The following is an 8896-nucleotide window of genomic DNA, read 5'->3' as shown; positions in this document are numbered from 1 at the left end:
AAGCACAAATACTGAGGCAGGCTGGGATGTAGCGCCCTGACGTCTCATTGCAATGTCACTCGGATGTGAAGCGTGTAAAGGGTCCACTCTCTCAGACTTTGGGGTCAGTCAGTGTCTCACCTGTTCCAACCCTCAGAATAATCAGTGTTCGGCAGGATTAACAACAACTGTACATTCCATGTAAATCACAGAAGATCAAGTCCCTTACCAGAATCCCTCAGGAGCTAATGAGAGGCAATGGGCTGAAGGTCATTCTAAATCCATACTGTGCCCCTCATGGTTGTCTTTCTGAAATTCCCTAAATATTCTTGGGCAAGACCTCTGTCAGTAACTAGTTTCTGAAAAAGTTAAGAACCTGGTTACATCACCTGTGATAGTAGAGTAAATAAAAGAAATCAAGATTATGTTCATGGAACAAATGGATGAAACACTTGCACGCCGATCCTGGATAATCCTGGATATGTGCCAAGATTCCATTTTGTTTGTAAAATGTGTTAATTTGGTCATTCACTTAACAAATATTTCTAGAACGAGGCACTGTGTTAGGTACCTGGGATACAAGGATTTATCCATTCATTCAGTAAATACTTGAGTGCCTGTTATTTGCCAGGCACTGTCCTACGTACCAGGGACACGAGGGTGAACTAAACAGTCTCTATCCTCAGCCACAAATAAATGACTATATAAATGCATGGAAAATTCATGGTGACAAACTGGTGGCATTTAATGCTTCAAAGAGAAATGAAGTAGGTGAGAGAGGAGGGCTTAATGGAGGGTGCTAGAGGGTGATTAGGGAGGGCCTCTCTGCGGAGGGGACATTTGAGCAGAAAGCACAGTGAAGGAAGGGAGCAAGCCGTGCATATATCCCGGGGAAGAGCTTTTCTAGCAGAGGGGAGACAGTTCGAAAATCCTGAGGCAGGAACATCTTTGCATATTCAAGAAGCAGAGACAAGTGAGGCTGGAATGAGCAAGGGGGAGAGTGGAGAGATGAAAGTGGAGAGGAAGGCAGGGGCCAGAGAACCGCGGGCTTTGTTTTGTTTCCTCAATGTGAAGGGAAGCCACTAGCGGGCTGTGGTAGAGGAGTGGCATATGGTTGTCTACATTGTTAAAGGATCATTGACTGCTTTGCAGCAAGTCCACTGTTGGATGGCAGTGTGGCCACGTGGAGCCAGTCAGGTGCTGTCACGTGGGACAGGTGAGAGAAAGTGATGGCTTGGACTAGAGTGATAGTGGGGGAGGTGGTCAGAAGTGATCAGATTCAGTAAGGTTCAGTTCCTGTTCTCAAGGAAATTGCACACACACACACACACACACACACACACACACAAAAAGGATAAAACTCACTATAATATAATGGGAATGACGAGCTAGTTTATAAGGGAGCACCAAAGCAGAACCTTGAGGGGAGTTGGAGAAGGCTTAGAGAATGTGACATTGGAGCTGCATTTCAAAGGAGAAGTGAAATTCTACCAGGTGACTAAGGAAGGTCATTTCAGGCAGAGGGGATAGTTTCAAATGAAGGCTTGGGAATGTGGGCCTGCATAGAGTGGGAATCATTGCGTGGTTAAGGGGAGGAGGGTCGATAAGGGCTAGAAGGCAGGCCTGGAAAGGTGGTTGAAACCAGACCGTGAAGGATCTTGAATGTGCTATTCAGGAGTTTGTCCTTTATGCTATAGACGATAGAGTCCTTGAAGGTTTTATGAGGTGTGTACAGGACATAAGCAGAACTGTATTTCTGAAGATAATGCTGACTCATTGTGGAGTAGACTAAGACACTGAAGGCAAAACCAATTAGGAAACTAGGTTCATTCATTTACCAAAAATGATTGAATACCCACCATCTGAAAGGCACTGGGAATAGATCAGTAAATAACTGAACACCATGCCTTTCTGTATGGATTTTAAGTCCAGTGGGAAGGTCATAAGGACTAAATGTATGGGCTGGGTCAGATTTAGGAAATATTTCAGAAATACCATCATTAAGACATAGAATGTCTTAGATGTAGAAAATGACAATAGCTTGCCTCTCTGTGAGATGTAATGGGAATATAGTTACTGCAAAGTATCCTGTCACGTAGAAACCATTTTTTATATAATTCTTTTGGGCTGTACATACCTTTATAGCTTTAAAGGCATTTTCACATAAAGCCTCTCACTTGCCTTTAAGTGTTATACAAATTAGTAAATAATTACAATTAGTAAATAATTTTTACAATTAGTAACTAATATTTACAATTAGTAAATAATTACACGTTGTTATCTTATTTGACTGTATAACCTTTGGTGAAAGTTATGCAGAAGAGGAGCTGTTTTGGAGTACTACGTAGAAAGACATCCTGGCATATGAGGGCAGTTAAATAGATAACATGGGCCTGGGACCACGACATCGGTCTAGAGAGAATAGTGTATTTAGCTGTCTTTATGTCTCATTTCTAAGAGAATCCATTCAGAAGGAATAGGGCAGGGTTACGGGGAAAATTCTTAAAAATGCACACGGATCTCTCATGTAACAGATCTGTTTGACAACATCATGTCCCTGTAGCAAACTCCTTGAAAAACTGATCTTTCCTGACCGGGGCTGTATGTCATGTTTAAAGTCTTGAAAAAGGTTGTGGAGCATTTGCATGGTGATTCTTGAATTAATTCTCTGACGTTTCATGTCTAGCTTATTCCTTGCTGCTGTTGACAGAATCAAATTCTGCACTTAATCTCTCCCTTGTTTTCAAATCTCTCTGTTAGGTTTCACAAAGCTGGGATTACAAAATGTTCTTATGGCTTTAAGTCCTCTGTGGTGATTGGGGAACTCAGGAAAGGATTGGATGAAAAAAAATTGATGGGGGCTGGGGGCAGTCAGTGAACTGAACAGGGGATTCATTTCCAGAAATCTGCCTCGGGACCCAAATGTTCATCACTTAAGAGGATTCCAAGATTTTAAAAATAAAATGAAAAGGGATGTGGATTATAAGAATATATGCATGTGTCAAAACTGAACCGTACAGTGAAGACTTTACATCTCACTATGTATAAATTATAATTCAATAAGAAGAAAAACCAAGCAAGCAGGACAGATAGAGCAAAAAATTATTAACGAGGACAAGTAGAACGAACTATTACTGGAATGTCTTAGGGACACGAATTACGGTTTTCAAAATAGTGGCGACTGAAATGAGTGGGTAAGAGGCTGGGACAGTGAGACCAAGGGTGTCAGAAGCTGATTCCTATGTAGGCCATTAGCTCTCCGTGGTTTTGTGGTGCAGGGTGTACCCCTCATCCAAGCTAGCGAGTTCTGTATCTGTTTCCTGGTTTCAAGGGCAAAGGAGAGGAAGAACATAGATGAAAGGAATTCCATCCCTTACAGCTGACTGATGGCCAGTAGTTACCATCTTCATTTAAGAACAGCATGTGTGACCTCCAAATATTAGAACATATCGTCACCATCATTCTCATTCCAAATATTCCTCCCTTTCACGAATCCAGAGCAGTTCTCAGCCTCTCTGGGACCTTGACTGCCTGTAGGACTTAACCCGCCCCGCCCCGCCCATGCATGACTTCTTTAAAACAGATGCCACACCCCTGCACTCTAGCAGTGGTGTGATACATTCAATCAATATACTACACGCTGGAAGTCATCATTACATCCACGCAGTTTCCATTAGCTGAACGGCAACCCATGCTCAGATGACCTAATGAAACCAAGCACAATGGCCTCCTTTATTATCTGTCTCCCCCACTAGACGTAGGTTCCATGAAAGCAGAGACAGGATCTGTTTTACTCACTACTGGACATCCAGCACCTAGCACGGTGACTGACACGTAATAGCATAGTAGATGCTCACCTAATATTTAGCGAATGAGCAACAAATGAAAAGAAGCAAAACGTGATTGTGTTTATAGAAACCAGTGTCCTGTGCTTGGACTCAGTGAGGAGAAATGGAACTGAAAGAAGATTCTATATGGTTTGGTTTGTTTTCTCCTTCATACAGATCATTTCTGTTTCCAGTATAATACAACCTGGGTGCTGAATGAACGGCCAGCATAAAGGTGCATGTGACCTTTAAGGACCAGGCATGTTTGTGCCACAGGCAGGAAGGTTCTATGTTTTAATTGCTTGGGGGGGTTCCATCCAAAACCAGAGGCAGCCAACAGTGCAGTCTGTGAGCAGGGCAGTTACATCTGTGGCACTTGGCATCGTGCCTGGCCCTACACCAAGCAGATCTCCTAGTACCACCCGGTTGGAAACAGAATGGGTTTGGCAAAGGAAGCTCATGTTGCTGCACAGAAAGGTACAACTATTCACGAAAGTACTGAAATGAAGATCCTCTCAAAAGACTTGAGTATTAGCAGAGGGATGGGAGCTCACAGATTTATATAACTCTTTACCAACCGATGTGGAAGTATTTCAGTATTTTAACAACGGAAAGGCAGTGCCAGAGCGTGTCAGCTGATTTCTGGTCCTAAATATCAGTAGGAGTATACCCACCACAGGATGTCCACGCCTCTGCTTCCTTGGAAGCTGTCATTTCTGGGGTTTTGGATGCGATGGATAGGCGGTGTCTTTGCCTGGACATCTCAGTATTGTGGTCCTGGCTGACAGGGCCTTGCTGGCAGGCTCCTCACCTTACGGAGTTCTGACATAATTTTCCTTTAGCAAGAGTGACATCATCGACCTTGCTAGGTGGATTCCGGGCAACTGCCCTATCTGGGGAACAATCAGGTATGTGCAGGGATGTGACTCCCTGTGAGACATCAGAGACTTTATCCAGCAGATCTCTACTCACCCAGCTTCCACCCAGCTAGCTCTGTCCCCGAACCATGTGTCACCCAGCAACAAGGATGTCCACACAGGGGGACTAGGCTGGATGAGGAAGTCGAAGGTCTGGAGCTAAAATCTCAAAGACGCTCAGCCTTTACAAGGAAAAGGGCTTTTAGACAAGATCTGGCAAATTCTCTGCCCTCTCAACTTCACTTTCTGTTCTCTTTTTATCTGCTTCAGCATTTGCAATTAATCTTGGAATGAGAGCCCAAGGCAAGAAGCCAGTGGTGCCTGAGGAATGCTAAAGAGCCAACGGATCCAGAGAAACAAATGCCAGCAAGGGACCCCACAGCAGAGACAGACACTGAGCAAGCTCTCTTGTTACCATGAGGCGGGTGAGCCGTGTATGCGGGTCTCTGCTTTGGCACCATCTGCCAATTCCTCAGGAGGACAGAACAAACCAGTGAGGCATGAAGATTAGATTATGTAACGCTCGAGGATTGCTGTTTTCACAGAGGAAACAAATGGAACGAATTGATTTGCTTGTCAGAGTCTTGTCAAAGGTGCCCCATTCCCTCCTCTTCCCAGCCGATTTCATTAAAAAGGGGAATGATTTCACAGATTCAGAAAGTGGGAGGCCACCATTGACTCCATTCATAACAGCAAGTCCAGTTTCCTGAGTTGCACTGATAAATCCTATTCTGGTCCCCTGGCCTGAAAAAAATGACTCTTCCACTACTATCTGAAAGGTACCAACATGGTACCTTTGCATAGTGGCCAGCCACAAACAGGACTGAGAACTTGGGTGCTTTGCCTCAACAGAACTCTCTTTGCTTCTGGGGAAGCAGCATCTAATTTTGAGACCAGTGGGGTCATACCGTGTTTCCCCGAAAATAAGACCTAGCTGAACAATCAGCTCTAATTAGCAAAAATTAATATAAGACCCGGTCTTATATAATATTACATAAGACCCGGTTTTATTTTACTATATTAACTTTTGCTCCAAAAGACGCATTAGAGCTGATTGTCCAGCTAGGTCTTATTTTCGGGAAAACACGGTAGTTACTCTTTAGAGCTCTAAACGGGTACTGTGATAGAGTGGGGTTGTGTTCTTAAAAATGTACGCATCAGGAAGGAGAACTCATTGCATTTCTGGGATTCTTTTGCCACTGTGGGGCTTCTCTCCAAATGCCCAGCACAATACTTTTTACAGTGTGTTCAGGAGACCTGAAGAGTGAACCAATGATACCCCTGAACCTGCTGTCACAGTGCCATCCCTGATGGTTTCACTGTCTCACTAAGATACCAAGATTTAAATGTCAAGTCTTTTTCCAACATGGAAATGAAGCCTACTGTACCCCAGATATTTTCCATTTGCCCCTCCAGATCCACGTTTCCACCCAGCCTGCTCTTTGCCCTGGGGTGCTCACCTATCTGGACAGCAGCTAGCCCCTTTGCCCTCTAAGCTTTCATTTGGGTACAGCCAGTGGGAGGCAGCAGCAGGAACTGGGGGGCAGAAGGAGGGTGAGGTTGAAGTATTTATTCCCCTTGTTCCCTCTCTGCCAGATCGCCTCAGGTCGGTTGTATCTTTTGATAAAAGGTCACCGTTCCTTCTCAAGGTGCCCCTCTTCATACACAGCTCTCTTTCTGGGTTCTGTAATTTCTGCCAACCTTCAACTTTCAGATCTAGGAGGAATGAAGACCCTGGCTCTTACCAGCCCCCTGGGTCCTGCACTATTCCTGTGGTTCCCGCCACCCTACTCAAACCTTTATAGATTTGAGTCCCTTTGTTAAACCTTCCTCTACTGATCTGACTTGAGTGTGCCACCTGTTTCTTATAGAGACCCCGACTGAGACACCTACCACGTGTGTCAGCCTGTTCTCGACCCTGCACCACAGTTGTTTTTTTTTAAAAAAGGCAAATTTAATAATACAATATGCTACTACTTTATAGTTATTCTTAACGTTCACCTTTTCCCAAGGCTATAATAACAACTTAAAGATAAAACCTAATTCCTCTTTACAACATAATTGTGCAGTTGGGTTTGTATGAGCTAAATATAATTCGGAGAACAAGCTTTTCCATGCCATCAAAATTCATGTGAAAAACTATAACGAGAGAACTGCAGAAGTGATGCCCCTCACTTGAAATTTAGCAGGAAACATAGTCCAGTATTTAAATCGATCCCACAAATATTCAAAAAGCCTACTATGTGGCCAGAAAGGTGGTGATCTTGCAGCGAAAAATAGCATAGACAGGGAGGGACTCTGCCTGTGAACCTTGGTCTTGCTTTCTCCAATTAATGTGCTCCTAAAAAGTTGAAAACAAAAAGTATATCCATAAATCAAATAGTAATGTTGTATGATCAGGGGGTGCTTACGACTTGAATAATAATTTTGTAAAATAATCACTTGATCTTTTGAACCAATCCAGATTTGTCATCCATCCGGCGCACTTCAAATGAAATTTATCTTTAGTCTGTAGGGAAGATTGGTCTCCTTCGGTGCTCCTGGAATAGCAGAAATGATAATGGAATTTAGAGGAAAGATAAGGGAACTACCATTTATAGACCAGTATAGAATGCTAGGCAATTTGCATCTGTTAGCACATTTAATCCATATTCCACCATTCCCTTATTTGCTACTTATGAAAAGTAAAAAACAAAAAAGTTAGTATGGCAGGTGTGGAATTCAAAGTCCTTTTTTTTTTTTTTTTTTTGCATGAGAAAGCAAGGCAAAAAGCACTCAGTGCAGGACTATAAAGATCACATTATTCCCTGGCTTCAGTGGCTTCCCACGGCTCTTAGGATCAAGTCCAAAATTCTTCACACAGCCACTGTTCCCGCCTCAGTTCTCTCGACCATCCAAGCTGCTTCCCACTTTTCACCCACTATTCCCAGATCTGTCAGCAACCTCTTCCTCTGCCTTCTTCTCCAGACTAACTCAGACTCATCCCTTCCGTTTGCACTCAGTTTACACTTCCCAGGGAATGTCTGTTTCTCCAGCTGGGCCCGTGTCCTTGTATCCCCACTGCACAACACCAGAGAAGGGCTGAACACTCATGTGTTGCCTGTCTTAACAAACAAGGAAGGATTGCCCAAGGAGGCTGCCCTGTCCTATGGTGGCCATTTCTGTCATTTCCTTGGGCGGGTTTTCTTCCGTTCCAGGAGCTCAGCAAAGCCTCCCTCAGAAATGGAAAGGCCAAATGAACCTTGTTTGAGATTCTAGAAGGTTATCGCATTCTTCTCCCACCTCAAGCATATACCCAGTGCTCCAAAATGAAGAGCTCCAACCTAAGTGAAAAAAAGTGAGCAGAACGTTTCTCTGGCCTCTCACCTGCTGGCTAACACTGGGCCACGTGACTTGAGGAGGCTGAGCGTGTACAGGATTATTCATCATGTGATCTCTCCACTCTAGCCTGAATATTGCGACTGGGCATTTCAACCTGGGCCTCCCGAGGGTAGAGTAGGGAGAGCGATTCAGGAGGTCACTGGGAAGTCAGGGTGGGTTTGGGATGTATTGAGCATTCCCCAGTGGCAGGCATTGGACTGAATTATCTCACTGAATATTCCCAACAGCTTTCTGCAGTAGGGATTGATGTGTCCATTTTACAGATGGAAAGACTGAGGCTCCTGTAGTTTTTAGGACTTGTCCAAAGGCACAAGTAATGACAGGCCTGGGATTTGAACCTGACTTTCTTTGGCTCCCAAATCCCCAAGCTCTCTTAGGCCCTCACTCATCTTTCAAAAGTAAAATCTGTTTTTCCAAAGTATGATCGCCACTTCGGAGGGAGTACCCTCTCTCCTTCCCTAGTAATTCTGAGCCAGCTGCCTACCTAGGGTTCCTGTCCTACCTGTGTGACTTTGGGCAAGTCATGTCACCTTGCCTCAGCTTCATCATCTATAAAATGACAGTATTGCCTGCTGCCCATTACTTGAAAATTAACTCTTCTAACAAAAATGTAGAATTGCCTACCAGATGCCAGGTACTATGCTAGGTAGGCCTGGGGTGTGCCAAACAGAAGATATCATGTAATTAAATGATACATAGTGTGTGAACATGCTAATAAACCCCAAAGCCCATTAATACTATACGTAGTGTTAGATGATGGCAAATGCCATGGAGAAAAATTAAGCAGGGAAA

This window comes from Rhinolophus ferrumequinum, chromosome 25, assembly GCF_004115265.2.
Source record: "Rhinolophus ferrumequinum isolate MPI-CBG mRhiFer1 chromosome 25, mRhiFer1_v1.p, whole genome shotgun sequence".
NCBI lineage: Eukaryota > Metazoa > Chordata > Mammalia > Chiroptera > Rhinolophidae > Rhinolophus > Rhinolophus ferrumequinum.
This window is presented reverse-complemented; position numbering follows the sequence as displayed.